The sequence below is a fragment of the Pistacia vera genome, unplaced genomic scaffold (assembly GCF_008641045.1).
Source record: "Pistacia vera cultivar Batoury unplaced genomic scaffold, PisVer_v2 Contig180, whole genome shotgun sequence".
NCBI classification, from domain to species: Eukaryota; Viridiplantae; Streptophyta; class Magnoliopsida; order Sapindales; family Anacardiaceae; genus Pistacia; species Pistacia vera.
Genome location: NW_022195899.1, coordinates 499,785 through 512,663, shown reverse-complemented (window position 1 = coordinate 512,663; position 12,879 = coordinate 499,785). Strand labels below are relative to the sequence as shown.

Below are 12,879 nucleotides of genomic sequence, written 5' to 3'. Positions count from 1 at the left end.
TTTCCAATACCTCGTAGATTGTGATTATTTTTTCACTTTGGAGTGACAAATAAGAGACCTTTTTGCAGTCTGCAGAGGATATTGTCCATTATATTTATAACTGGTGGGTCGAATTTATTGTTTCAATCAAACAATGAAGAGTTGTTCTGCTTAGGAATTGTCAATTAATGAATGGAAGATCATATTAAAGATGTGTATGCCCTGCATCCAAGTTGTTTTGTTTTGTTTTTTTTTTTTTTTTTTTTGACGTGTTTGAATCAATTTGATGACATTTTAATTAATCTTTTGGAATCTTGAAACTATCGATCAGATAAAAACTCTATCCAAATTGTTCAATCAATATTATTGGATTACAGAAATGCAGAATTCCTATGTTTGTTGGCCTTGGATCTTTAAAACCTTATTATGATTTTAAAAACTAAATCTCTTAGGTTTTTTTTTTTTTTTTTTTAATGAATTTTTTTCTACAAATTAGAATAGATAAACAGAGAAAAGATAAAGTCGAAAGGCATAAAGAATGGATAGACGAGAATATAATAAAAATCACAAAAGACAAAAAAAAATATATATATATAATATAATATAGTAAAAAGAAAATAAACAGAAGACCATCAAATAAGCAGCGATTGGTTGCATTGATTCTGCCAAAACGCTTTTGAAGTCACATTGAAATTTGAAATTAGTTATTTAATCAAAAGTTTTCCAAGTATGCTAACGGTCTTCTGCCACTTCCAACGGCTGCCAGCTCATTTTATCACTTGACTGTCTGGGGCATTACAGCGTTATCCGTCCATTAAGGACCCGATAATTGTTGTTAAATCGAAATTAATTGAATAGATTATGGGATTAAGTACTTTGACTTTTCTATAATCAAGCAAATACAAGTCATGGTATTTTGGGATGAATATTTTAACTTAGAGATCGGTCTGCAAGTAGGCTCTTATGGAGAAAATGATGAATGGATGGGCCTATCAACAATGGTTTGAAATACAGGATCTACATAATGGACTAATTTTTGGGTCAACTGGATTGAGAATGGTTACCCAAGCCCAACCCATACAATTTTATAACTCATTGAATGATTTCTAATGGGATGTTAGAAGCCTACAAGTATTGGAATTGGAAGACTGGTTGTTGGAAAAATTCTTGATGTTGTCTTCATCTTTGAAAAAACCAGAAAGTGTCAAAGCCAATATCACCAATCTTAGCTGGGTAATTTGGAAAATGCGAAATGAAGTGGTGTTTCGAGGCGCAAAAATTAATCCAATGCAAGAAGTTCAGCAAGTTAAAATGGTTTAAAATCAATTGTGATGTAGCTTTTATAAAGTACTCTCATAATGGAGCGATGGGAATTGAAATAAGGGACGATAGAGGTATGTTGTTAATGGAGCAAGCAAAAAAAAAAAAAAAAACCAAAAAAAAAAAAAAAATTCCGCTACAACACCCCTTGTAGCAGAGGCGCTAGCTGTTAGGGAAGCTGTAGTTTTGGCTGCCAATCTGGGTTTGAGTAGGGTCTTATTGGAAACAGATTGTCTTGATCTGATTATGACCTTCATGAAGGAAAAAGTTTTTTAGGAGATTGATGGTATTATGATAGATATACACAACCTTGCCCACAGTTGTTCCTAAGTTGAGTTTCAGTGGATCAATAGGAAAACTAATATGTTAGTGCATGAGGTTGCAACGTTAACAGCTTCGAATTCTCTGCATTTGAATTAGTTGTCTTCTTGCCTTACGAGTATATTGAGGATTTGTCTTCAGGATAAATGTTAATATCCAATTGGATTAGTTTGTTTGTCTTCTAGACTATGACTTTCATATGTATGTTGTTATCTTATATGTATGCCTTGTTTATTAAGGAATGAATGTTTCATTATGACCAAAAAAAAAAAAAAAAAAAAAAAATCTTACATGTATAAAATATTTATACAAATTCATATGATATTATTATTTTCAATTGTATTCACTGCTACTTAAAATTCTATTCAGTGGAAGAAGTTTTGATTTTGTTGTGGGTAGTTACTGATTTATTACTCCATATAATAAATTGGCTTCCAAAGAGGCCGGTCAATTTGCTATACTACTACTGTCTCTCTTTAATAATTATTCAAGACTGATATTTTTATCAGTAATGTTAAATCCACAACTCAATCTCATAACTCCCAATGTGGTAGCTCGCAATTGGTCAGATAGACTGGACGCATAGCAATTAGACGAAACTTATTTATGAACTGACTAATTACAAACTGTCACGTCGAAGGTTGTAAGAGAAGGTGGTGAGATTGAGTTGTAAACCGAGCATTTTTCTATTTTTATATTTAGATTGAGAATAATTAAACGACAGCCCTACCAAAAAATGAAGTAATAAAGTTGCCACAAAATTTGCACAACTTTTGGCAACCACCTAGAGCTAGAGCAATGAAGAAATGGGCTCAACTCAAATGGGTTTTGATTTGATTTCTAAATTTTGTCCACAAAGGGGAAAGGATGAACAAAGGCAGAATTCAATTGCCAGATTTTGAGTGTGGCCGTAACATTAACTCCTGTTGCATTGTTGAACAAATACAATCTTGCAGCTCCATAGATTGCCTCCGTTGGATAAATTCTGGACGCTATAACTCTCCTCCCTCCTTGCCCAAAGCTTTCCACAATCGAATGATCAACCTGATCATTCAAATGTCAACAAGATTTTATTATTCATCTGGTTAAAATTTTAAACAATATATAATAATAATCTGACTTACCAATACTCTCATAGATCATTTTTCATCTTCAAGAACAGGGAAACTGCTTCCATAAATTGCATGCACATTGCGTCGCATGCTCTGCAGATCGTTACTAATCATCTATCTACAACTCACATCCATCTTAGTTTGCACATTTGATCTCAAGCTTCAGATCGTGTAGGCATGCAGATCGCATTATCATACTTCCAGCGAGATATCACTTGCTTTAACACATGAAATGGAAACAATTAAAATCGACAACCTGAACTGTGACCATATTTAAGTAAATAATATTACCTGCTATAAGGAGAGAGTGCTAGATTCATTGGTTGGGAGAGTCGGATGCAGGAAAAGTGTTCTTAGCTAGTGTAGTGGGATGACCAGAGAAGATTCAGAAGCATGCGCATTTTAAGCTAGAATAAAAGAACCCTCTAGGGCTTAAAAGCACTAGCAAGTAGAAACCATACGAATCGGACCTCTTGCCAGTTTCAAACATTCACAAAGTGATATATAGAGATTAAAAAGAAAAAGAAGTTTAGAGATGAAAATGAAACATAATAGTTGTCAGTAGGTAAATAAAGGTATAAAATACAAAAAATGATATTGAGAATTGGCATGTAACATTATAAGAATGATGGATCCGCAATAACCTTAAAATAAAAAACAAAATAAATGTCATTTAACACCAGGGAAAGAATTTGTATGAAAATCTGTAAACCTAATCTAAACAACAACTCACTGTTAAATCCTGCCTACAACCGAACCGGAACAAGCCGCTAGAACTCACCCATCCGCATGAGAGTTTATCAAGAAATGAAAATTCCAACAGAGAGTGCCAACACAAAAGTAAGGACCATCTTTGATACTCCTATCATAATTGATGTTGCAGCTGAATGACTCTGCGGTCTGAAAGATGCAAAATTAGTTATGTGAATTAATAGTCGTTAGAAGGGAAAAAGGAAAAGAGATTTAATGAAAAGGGGTTTCGGGTGGATACTTCTTCAAGCTTTGAAGGGCACCACAATATAAAACATTATTAGGAGACATCTCTTTCCCGCCATTTTCCTCAGGATTGATAATTCTCATATATGTTTCTTGGCCGAGATAACAGCGATCCAGGTTTTCTACTCTAAGATTCCATACTCCAACATTATCAAGAGAGACAAGGATTGCTGTCCACCCCCCTGGATAAACCTACACAGAAGAAACATGAGAGGAATTAATATGGCGTTGTTCAATTACCATTTCAAAAGACCTTTCTCATTTTCCATGCCAAAAATCCATCTGATTTTTCTTTCAGAATAAGAAAATGAGCTTGTTGATATGCAAACTAAATGTCTTAAAAATTCATAGTAATTTCAGACAAATGGTTCTTTAAAATAACAAAATCCCCAGAAATTACAGCTTCCAATGCAATAAAAGATCATTCTGTTTTTCCTATAGACTAAAAATACCCCCACTCTCATAATTTAAAATTTTAAGCAATACAATTACAAATGTAGGTACAGGATTTACCAACCTCTGTTTTGCAACGAAAAATCGCATCCCACTTGTTATAACTATTTCTATTGCTTTCTGACCATATACCAAAGTCCATCCTGCAGTCAGCCAAATTATTATGATAGTTGAAATTCTGAACAATTTGGAAAGATGGATAAGCGAATTTCTTAAACAATATAAACACTCTTACCCAACCACAAAATATGAATAACCATCCATGTGAAAGCTCTGCATTCTGGTGTCATTATTTTGCAATATAACTTCTACAAATCCCTTGTATGTAGCATTAAGAACAGATCTGTCAATCCGTAGAGTTCTATCCAGAGGCTTAGCTGGAAAATCTAGTTTATAAGTTCCCTTCACATTGTGCTTGTCAGCAAGCCTGATTGGTAGATCAGGTTTGAGAAAGGAAATCCCATTCATTGTAGCACGAAGTTTCCCGTCAATCGTTGTTGGTGGCAAACTCCTTATAACATAAGTATCAGTCACATTGACTGAACCATAATGGAAGATCCCTGCGCATTTGGACGAGCTCCACTAGCAGTTGTATTTTGCCTGGTCAACACAAAAATTTAGAATTTAATATAGACTGATAAACCGCCATTTAAATATCATAAATTTTGTATAAAATATCCAGTTTTAAGACAAAATGAAGGTTAGGGGGTCCTTATAAAAAGTACAAACTAAATTAGTCAATTTAAGCAACATATTCATCACAAGAAACCATAAGTGGTAAGCGGAGAATAATTTTGAACTTCCACATATCGTAGAAAAAGCAAAAATGAATGTATTTATGTAGTAAAAGTCTTCAAATTTAGAAACAAACCTGATAGACCTTGGCTGGGTCATTGCTGACCATGTGTTTTATATGTCACTAGGCGCTACCGGCAAAGGACCAGATGCTGGACCTTTTGAATTGGAGTAGTGCAAGATGGCAACTCCAGTCACTTTTTGCCAAACTGATTCATTCACAAATCTAGCCGCACTGGCCACAATGTAATAATCAGAAGTTGCATTCTGATCCATTGTCACTAAGAACGAATAAGACTGACCCACATGAATTTCAAAGCTGGTATAATTCTGTTGCACTGTGTAATATCCCTCTGTTTCGACAAGAAGCAGATTATGATTCTGAATTCTGAATTCTGAAGTTCAAACTAGTTGAAGTCCCGACATTATGCACACGCACTCGGTAAGTTTTTCCTGCACAACATTATGCCACTGTCAATTAAAGTTCGAAAAGTTCAAAGTATTTTCCATTAGAATTAGTGACAGCATGACCAACAATCAGCACCAGTTTCTCAGTACTTGCATTCAGCTTATGTAAAAGAACATTCAGGGCTAAAGAAACTTAAGTATTCCAAGAAAACCACCAAAAAATAAATAAATAAATGAAAGAACTAGTAACCAGGGATGAGGCATGGTTTTATCAAACTAATAAAAGAACACAGGTGTCTTGCAGCACAAAGCAAAGTCATTACAACTGCAATGAAGAAAAATGGTTGAAAAAATTATAAATGCCAAAACTATATTACCTGGCTCTACATTAATAGTTTCATATTCAATGCCATCGGGAACAAGGGTGGTATTGTATCGGCAAGGTCCCTTCCCGTTAATGAGAACTCCATCTGGCATCCCAAGGTCCTTCCCTGAGTCCAGATCTTTCCTCAGTGCCTAACATCAAGAAAGAGACCAATATTAGAGATAAAGCTACAATCACTCCTTCAATGTTGTGAAATACATAATGTATCAACCCTAAAATAAAGTACTAACCGTATGGTTTCGGGTATACCAGTCACCGATCAGAATAACAATATCTCCATCTGGCGGTGCAAATGGAATTGCAATGATTGCCCTATTGTTAATAATAATGCCACCAAAGCCACCAGATGCTCTCTGAAGATTAAGTGATGGGTAGTAGAAAAAGCTCCCAATCTGGTCCTTGGCCTGGAACTGATAAGTCCAATTCCATTTTGGTGGGATTGGACAATTTGTTCCAAGAACACCATCCTGCCATGAATTATGCCGCATTTGGATCCCAGGCCTGCTCAACCATCAAACTCATTTTTCTCAAAATGACACAACGAAAAAGGAGGGAAAGAGGAGATAGAGATAGATTTTAAGTCCTTATAATAATATATGAGAAAAAAAAAGTTTGGCTTAAACCTACCAAGTCATTAGGAGATCTTCATCCAATTCATTCGTCACATCAATAACAACATTGTAATTAGTAGTTGCATTGATAGGGAGGCCAGGAAACTTATCATTAACTGCTATAACCTGCAATCACAAGCTATTTACCTTTAATAACAATACAACTAATTCAAAGTTCTGTACAACTCAAAACCATCAAAATCCTAATTCAGACCCGATAAACTTTGTACTGGGGAAAAAAAAACTACAGAGTATATTCAACGATGCCTACATGCTTTAGGAAAAACAAAATGCACTACTTAGTTCAACTACTTTTTCAAATTATTCATATAGAGTTATTTTGGGTTCAAACAGAGAAAAATAAAATGCACATAAAATTCTTTAAACAAATCTGAAGTGAAATATTTAAGTCCCTTACTACATTAACTACGCTCAACCACAAAATTGAATTCAACAGCAATAACAACAAAAAACATAAAGAAAATTTTTCTCATTGAAAAATTGATCTTTAGAACAAAAAATAATGAAGAACATAATCAACTCAAACTGACATTTATAGACCTTGAGCTATTCAACTGGCCCTTAAATCTCGTTTACTGGTGCAAATGGAAAATTAGTATCAAAGCGAGTAAAAAGTCAGAAACAAGCTTGTGCTTTTAATCTAGAACCACCCTTAAACAACACCATATTCAACAAAAAGCTCAAATCTTTCAAAACCACACTGAAAATCAATCAACACCCACGTAGGAAAAAAAAAAAAATTTCTACACTGTTATTTCCAGTAGAACCAAGACCAAAACCAGAAACAAAATAAGTTAAAAAACCATGACCAAGGTACCATTTTTATCAGTGTATGCGGCAACCCAACAAAAACCCAGATAAAAAATAATTAAAACAAAAAAAAAATTGTTCTACAAAGCCAGTTAAGAGAATGAACCTGTTAAGGAACACCCAAAGGCGAGGCAGTGATGTAAGAGACTTTCAAAACGTAGTTGACATAGGGGTCGGCAGCGAAACAGAGGGTTTAAAATAGAACAATGTGCATGAAAATACAGAGAAGGGACCTCATCAGAGCCATGAGTATACGCAACGTAAAATGAGTTTGGAGATGAATGGGAGTTGTTTAGAACATATTTCACACTAATTTATTAAGGATTTTTTTCACATAAAGAAAGATAGAGCGGCTTCTTCTTGTAGTATTTGGAAATTTTAAGTTAATTAGACGTAATATGATGTGCAATGGATGAAGAAATTAGAAAAATGACTCTAAACCGTTGAATTAAAATAACATTTAACAATATACAACTTGAAAGAACTCAACGTATCTATACACAAAATACAATAAACCTTGTACTTTATTAAACAATACAAATGAGCTTGAAATTACATTGATTAGGATTGTTTCCTGCTCATATTTCAAATCCAAACCATAATTTGTCATTATTCGGGTGACAAAAAAAGCTTAAACCGGGTGCAGCCGGTGACATTGAGAAAAATTGGAAAATAATAGAGACTGACAGACTGGCACCACCCTTCACATTTGCACAAGTTTTTGTACCTCATACTCAATCTTGGATTTTCCGTTTTCTTTATTAAATTCATTAATTTCCAGAGGGAAAAAAAAATAAAAAGGCTTTAAAATTCAGGCTCACGAAACCAAAGGGATTTTAAAGAGTTTTGTCCCTTCTTTTTAAGTTTTTGAGTTCAAATTTTGAGATTACTCATTATAATATTATGATTTATTTGATTATAGGTTTATAAAATGTTCAATAAACATTGAGAATTAGTTGAGATGTACGTAAATTAACTTTAATACCCCGATTATAAAAAAAAAAAGGTTCAAACTCACACACATGCGAACCTCCAAGACCACACCAACTCTGAATTATATATCCGGTTACCCAAAAAAAAAAAAATTCAAGCTCACACACATACACACCTCCAAGACCGCACCAACTATGAATATTCTAAACGTTCCATTTCTTGTTTATTAATTGTTATATATTTATAATGTCATTAATTTACGTAACACACATATATATGAAGTTATAATTGTATTGTATATTGTTGATTTGACACGTGTAATTATGGGTGAGATTTTAATTTTAGTATGTTAAGAACTTTTCTCTCATCTTGACGCGTATAAGAGACAAGTAATTCGTATTATCAGTTTCTATATTTACTATTATGGGTTCACGAAAATTATTTAATCCACTTTGGCCTTTGGAGCGTACCAAAGTTATATATATTTCATCTCCCATGTGCATTTGAAAAATCAACTTCTAAATGACTTGTTTGTGGGGAATTCGAGAGTCCAAGGTTTGGCCCTTTTTTTTTTTGTTTTTTTGTTTTTCTTTTTTAACCAAGTTATCTAACTTAACTTGCGTGCACCATGACTCGTCCTCGGAGGAGAGTAGCGCAACAATCCACTATTATACCATTCACTTAAATCACGAATGCTTAGATAGAGAATTAAATATGAGACCGTATTTCAATCCACACTATCTCTAATTTGTCCTAAACATCTTTTCATACAAACTCATTTGTATAAATTACGTGTTTTAATGTGATCAAATAATTTTGAATTAGAGATAAACGTAATAATTAAGATAAATAATATGTCAAACATGCAAGGTTATCACATCAGTTTGTAGGAAATAGTTTGTATACAGAACATTACTTTAGTTGTGATATTTTAACTATATGTAATGATATTTCAAAAATATTACATCTTAATGTAATTTAATATCATTCTCAATAATTATTCTCGCTAATATGAATCCTGTCTTAAAAGGATTATTGAATCAATAGAAATAAGTTTGTTTCAAGAGATTCGTATACAATGCTCCATACAGAAAATGAAATTTCACGATGACTTTCATAAAACCACCAAATAAAAGCCTCCTTTACTTATGAAATTCATTATTGCATGTGATCCTACGAATATACTCTCATCTGCTGCCATTAATGCTTATTATTGATCTTTAAAACCTTATTATAATTTTAGTAACTAAATCATGTACCGTCCTGTACATTTACTATCTCTTAGGTTTGAATTTTTTTTTTTTTTTTTTTTTTGACAATCTCTGAACCTCAAAATTGAACAAAGTGATTAGAAGAGATAACCGAGAAAAAGAAAAGATAAAGTTGGAAGGCATAAAGAATGAATGAATAGATTCACAAAAGACAAAAAATATATATAATATTGTAAAAAGAAAATGAACAGAAGACCATCAAATAAGCAGCCATTAACTGCATTGATTCTGCCAAAACACTTTTAAAGTCACATTGAAATTAATTTTTTAATCAAAAGTTTTCCAGGTATGCTAACGGTCTACTCACTACTGCCACTTTCAACGACTGCCAGCTCATTTTATCACATGAGTGTCTGGGGCATTACAACGTTATGCATCCATTAAGGACCCGATGATTATTGTTAAATCGAAATTAATTGAATAAAGGATTCAGTACACGACATGTTCCTGCCGTATGTCTTACAAAATAGCTAGTTTTCAACCTTGGTTTCGTAAATACAAAATTTACATTCATAAATTCACAAAAGGTTGTTTAATATAATGGTCAAAAGTAAAGGGGTCATTTGCACTTTCTTTAAATCTGAAATAAAAATATAACTTTTAAAATAACCCTCCACATCTCACATTTATCTCACAAGCACCATTTCTCTAAAACTCCTTCTCTTTTGCCACTTCTTTCTCTCTCCTTCACCATAGCCTCCCAGCAACCATGCTTCTCTTTCCCTCCCTAACCAGCAACCAAACCCTAATCTCTTCTTCGACACCGCATGGAGGCCTTGTGGCAGCCAAATTTGGCCTTGGCGTGGGCCAAAAGCAATAGCCAAATGGCCACTTCTTAGCCCTCGAGGTGGCCAGATTTTGGCCGCCACGTGAGGGCTTTGTGGTGGGAAAAGCGGCCAAAATCTAGTTGCCACGAGGCAACCAGAATCTAACCGCCACGAGGCCTTCACGCGGCCGCAAAAATCTAGCTGCCACGAGGGCCAAGCAACCATGGAGAGAAGAAATAAAAGAAGGAAAGGAGAACAAAAAAGAAAGGAAGAAGAATAATAAGAAACAAAAGAAAGGAAAAAGGAAGGAGTTATAGGTGGTGTAGTGCCTGGGTGGCAGTAGTTCATCGGACGATGGTTGCTCAGCCCTACGCCTTACCACCTCCATCGATAGATGTTGCCCAGCTCACCAGTTGGAGTTGAGTTTGTTTGGAGGTGTGGTGGTTTTTTTTTTTTTTTTTGGCTAATAGTAATTTTATAAAAATAATGAATTTACACCTAAAAAGGGAGAAAACTCCCTAGCACCCTGACTTTAGGAGAAAAAGCCAAGGAACGAGAAAGCTCAAGAGAACAAGAGAAGCAAGGATGTACAATCCTTTACAAAGCAGCTCACACTCGGAGCACAAAAGCCTATACACAAACCTAGAAACACCACCAAGCAGAAAAAGACACTGCCACAAAAAGCAACAAAAAAAAACTTGAACAGCAAGAGAGCTGCAGAGAACCATCAGCCAAAACTTAAAGATTAATTGATAATGTCAGCCAATTAATGCGATGAAGACAAGTGAATATCAGCCAATGTGGCAAAGAACCATCAGCTAACACTTCAAGATTTTTTTTTTTTTTTTTGATACGCCAATCGTCTAGGACAGAAAAACAGGCCTGGGAAAGCAGGACAACAGCAACCACTCACTAGCCCAAGGCTCTTCAAACCACCACCAGTAGTTGAAACCAACCAAAGAAAACCACGCAGCCATGGCAAAAACCCGCCCAACCTACTGTCCCTCTCCAACCACCTGTACACAAGGCATGACAGCAAGCAAAAAAGAAGAAACCATCTAGCCACAAGGCAACAAGCAACCAAAGAAAGAGCACTCTGGCAATAATCAACACAACCTCAAAAACTAAACCCCAAAGACTAACACAACATCTCCACACTAACCCACCAGCCTCACCAAAACCCCTAGGCTCCCAAAAGGCTGACATCAGAACCCACCAAGAACAACACAAATAGCTTATACTATAGGGTACATGAGTCGTCCTTATAATTCTCACCAATGCAACATCTAGAGATACCCTATTCCTCCAATAAATTACAGACCCGCGCAGTTGTCATGATCAGGGGTTATCCTCTATCTTGCCAGCTTTGGGCTCAAGGGCTTCCCCACGTGTTGGACATGTCGAAGGTATTGTTCACTATGGGTCCTTCTGGCCATGCCTCCTTCAGACCCTCATGGCTTTGTTTCACTTCGTGGTCTCTCCACCTTGCGAACACCTCTCTCGTGACTTGAGCTTTGGACTTATACATTGGCCAAGTAACATGAGTACCATTGGGATAGAGGATAGCCCCCGGTTGTGACAGTAGTGTTCTTGAACTTAAGACTAACCAACTTGAACCTAACAACTGACATGATTTGAAGCTCAACCCACTGGATATTATGCCTCTCACCTTTAAATAAACTCATATTTCTTTCCCTCCATATCCAATAAACCGTAGCCGCAATGAGGAGGCGACAAATGATCGATCTAGCTCCCTACGTAGGTGATTTGCTGGGGGAATTCTCTGCGGGGATCATTCCCTGTTCAGAATCAACCAAACATAACAAACAAAACAAGTTTCAAGACCATTTTACTAATTATAATTGTTGTTGCTGAGGGTGAGAGTGTATGTGGGCTGCACATTTGTTGTATGGTGATGTGTGTGGTTGGCTTTGAAATGCTGTATGTTGGCTGTGTAGGCCGTGTGGTAGCTGGTCTATTGGGCTGTGTTTTTGGCGCAATGTGGGTGGTGTGTGGCGCTTGGAAGAGGTGGTTTAGTGGTAGCTTGTGAGACAGCAGGTAGGTGATGTTTAGGCTAAGGGAAGATGCTGGGAGGGATGAATGGTAAGGTGGGCAAAAGGTATTGTTGTGTGTAATGGCTTAGCAGTGTAGGTAGCCGTGGTTGTGGTTGGGCGCAATTGGACTGGCAGTAAAGGTGAATGGGGCGTGGGCATGGGATGTTTTAATTTCCTATTTTCTCAAGAAATTAATACCTAATATTCTCAAATCAAGCTAAAACAAACTTATTGTCAAGTCATTAAATCCAATTCACTAACTCATAGAAAAAGAAGCGAAAACTGCATACGAAATCATGTATCTACAGCGATGCATGAAAAATCGAAAATAATAAAGAGAAACAAAGTCGATCAGATGAAAAATAATAGTTGGATCAATGACAATAAGAGAGAAGAAAGTGACCTGGTAATGATTGGTGAAGATCGAAGATGATGAAATTAGGGTTTTCCCAAACTCCTCTGATCTATTCCATGGAGTTAAGGAACGATTGTATTGTGTTTGAGAAAAATAGCCAAAGTGAGCGCGACAAAAGTTGAGTGGAGTTATTTATAGTCTTTTCTGTGTTTACGTATTTGCCCTTGGACCCAAGTTAGCCGGTTCAGGATGGGCCTCAATTGAGCCCAATATTAATAGATGGCTTGG

General features: G+C 35.6%; 1 pseudogene; it reads right to left on the bottom strand.

Annotated features, from left to right (window-relative positions):
* Nucleotides 1-3,532: 3,532 nt before the first annotated feature.
* LOC116126541 lies at nucleotides 3,533-11,813 on the bottom strand (annotated as a pseudogene).
* Nucleotides 11,814-12,879: the final 1,066 nt, after the last annotated feature.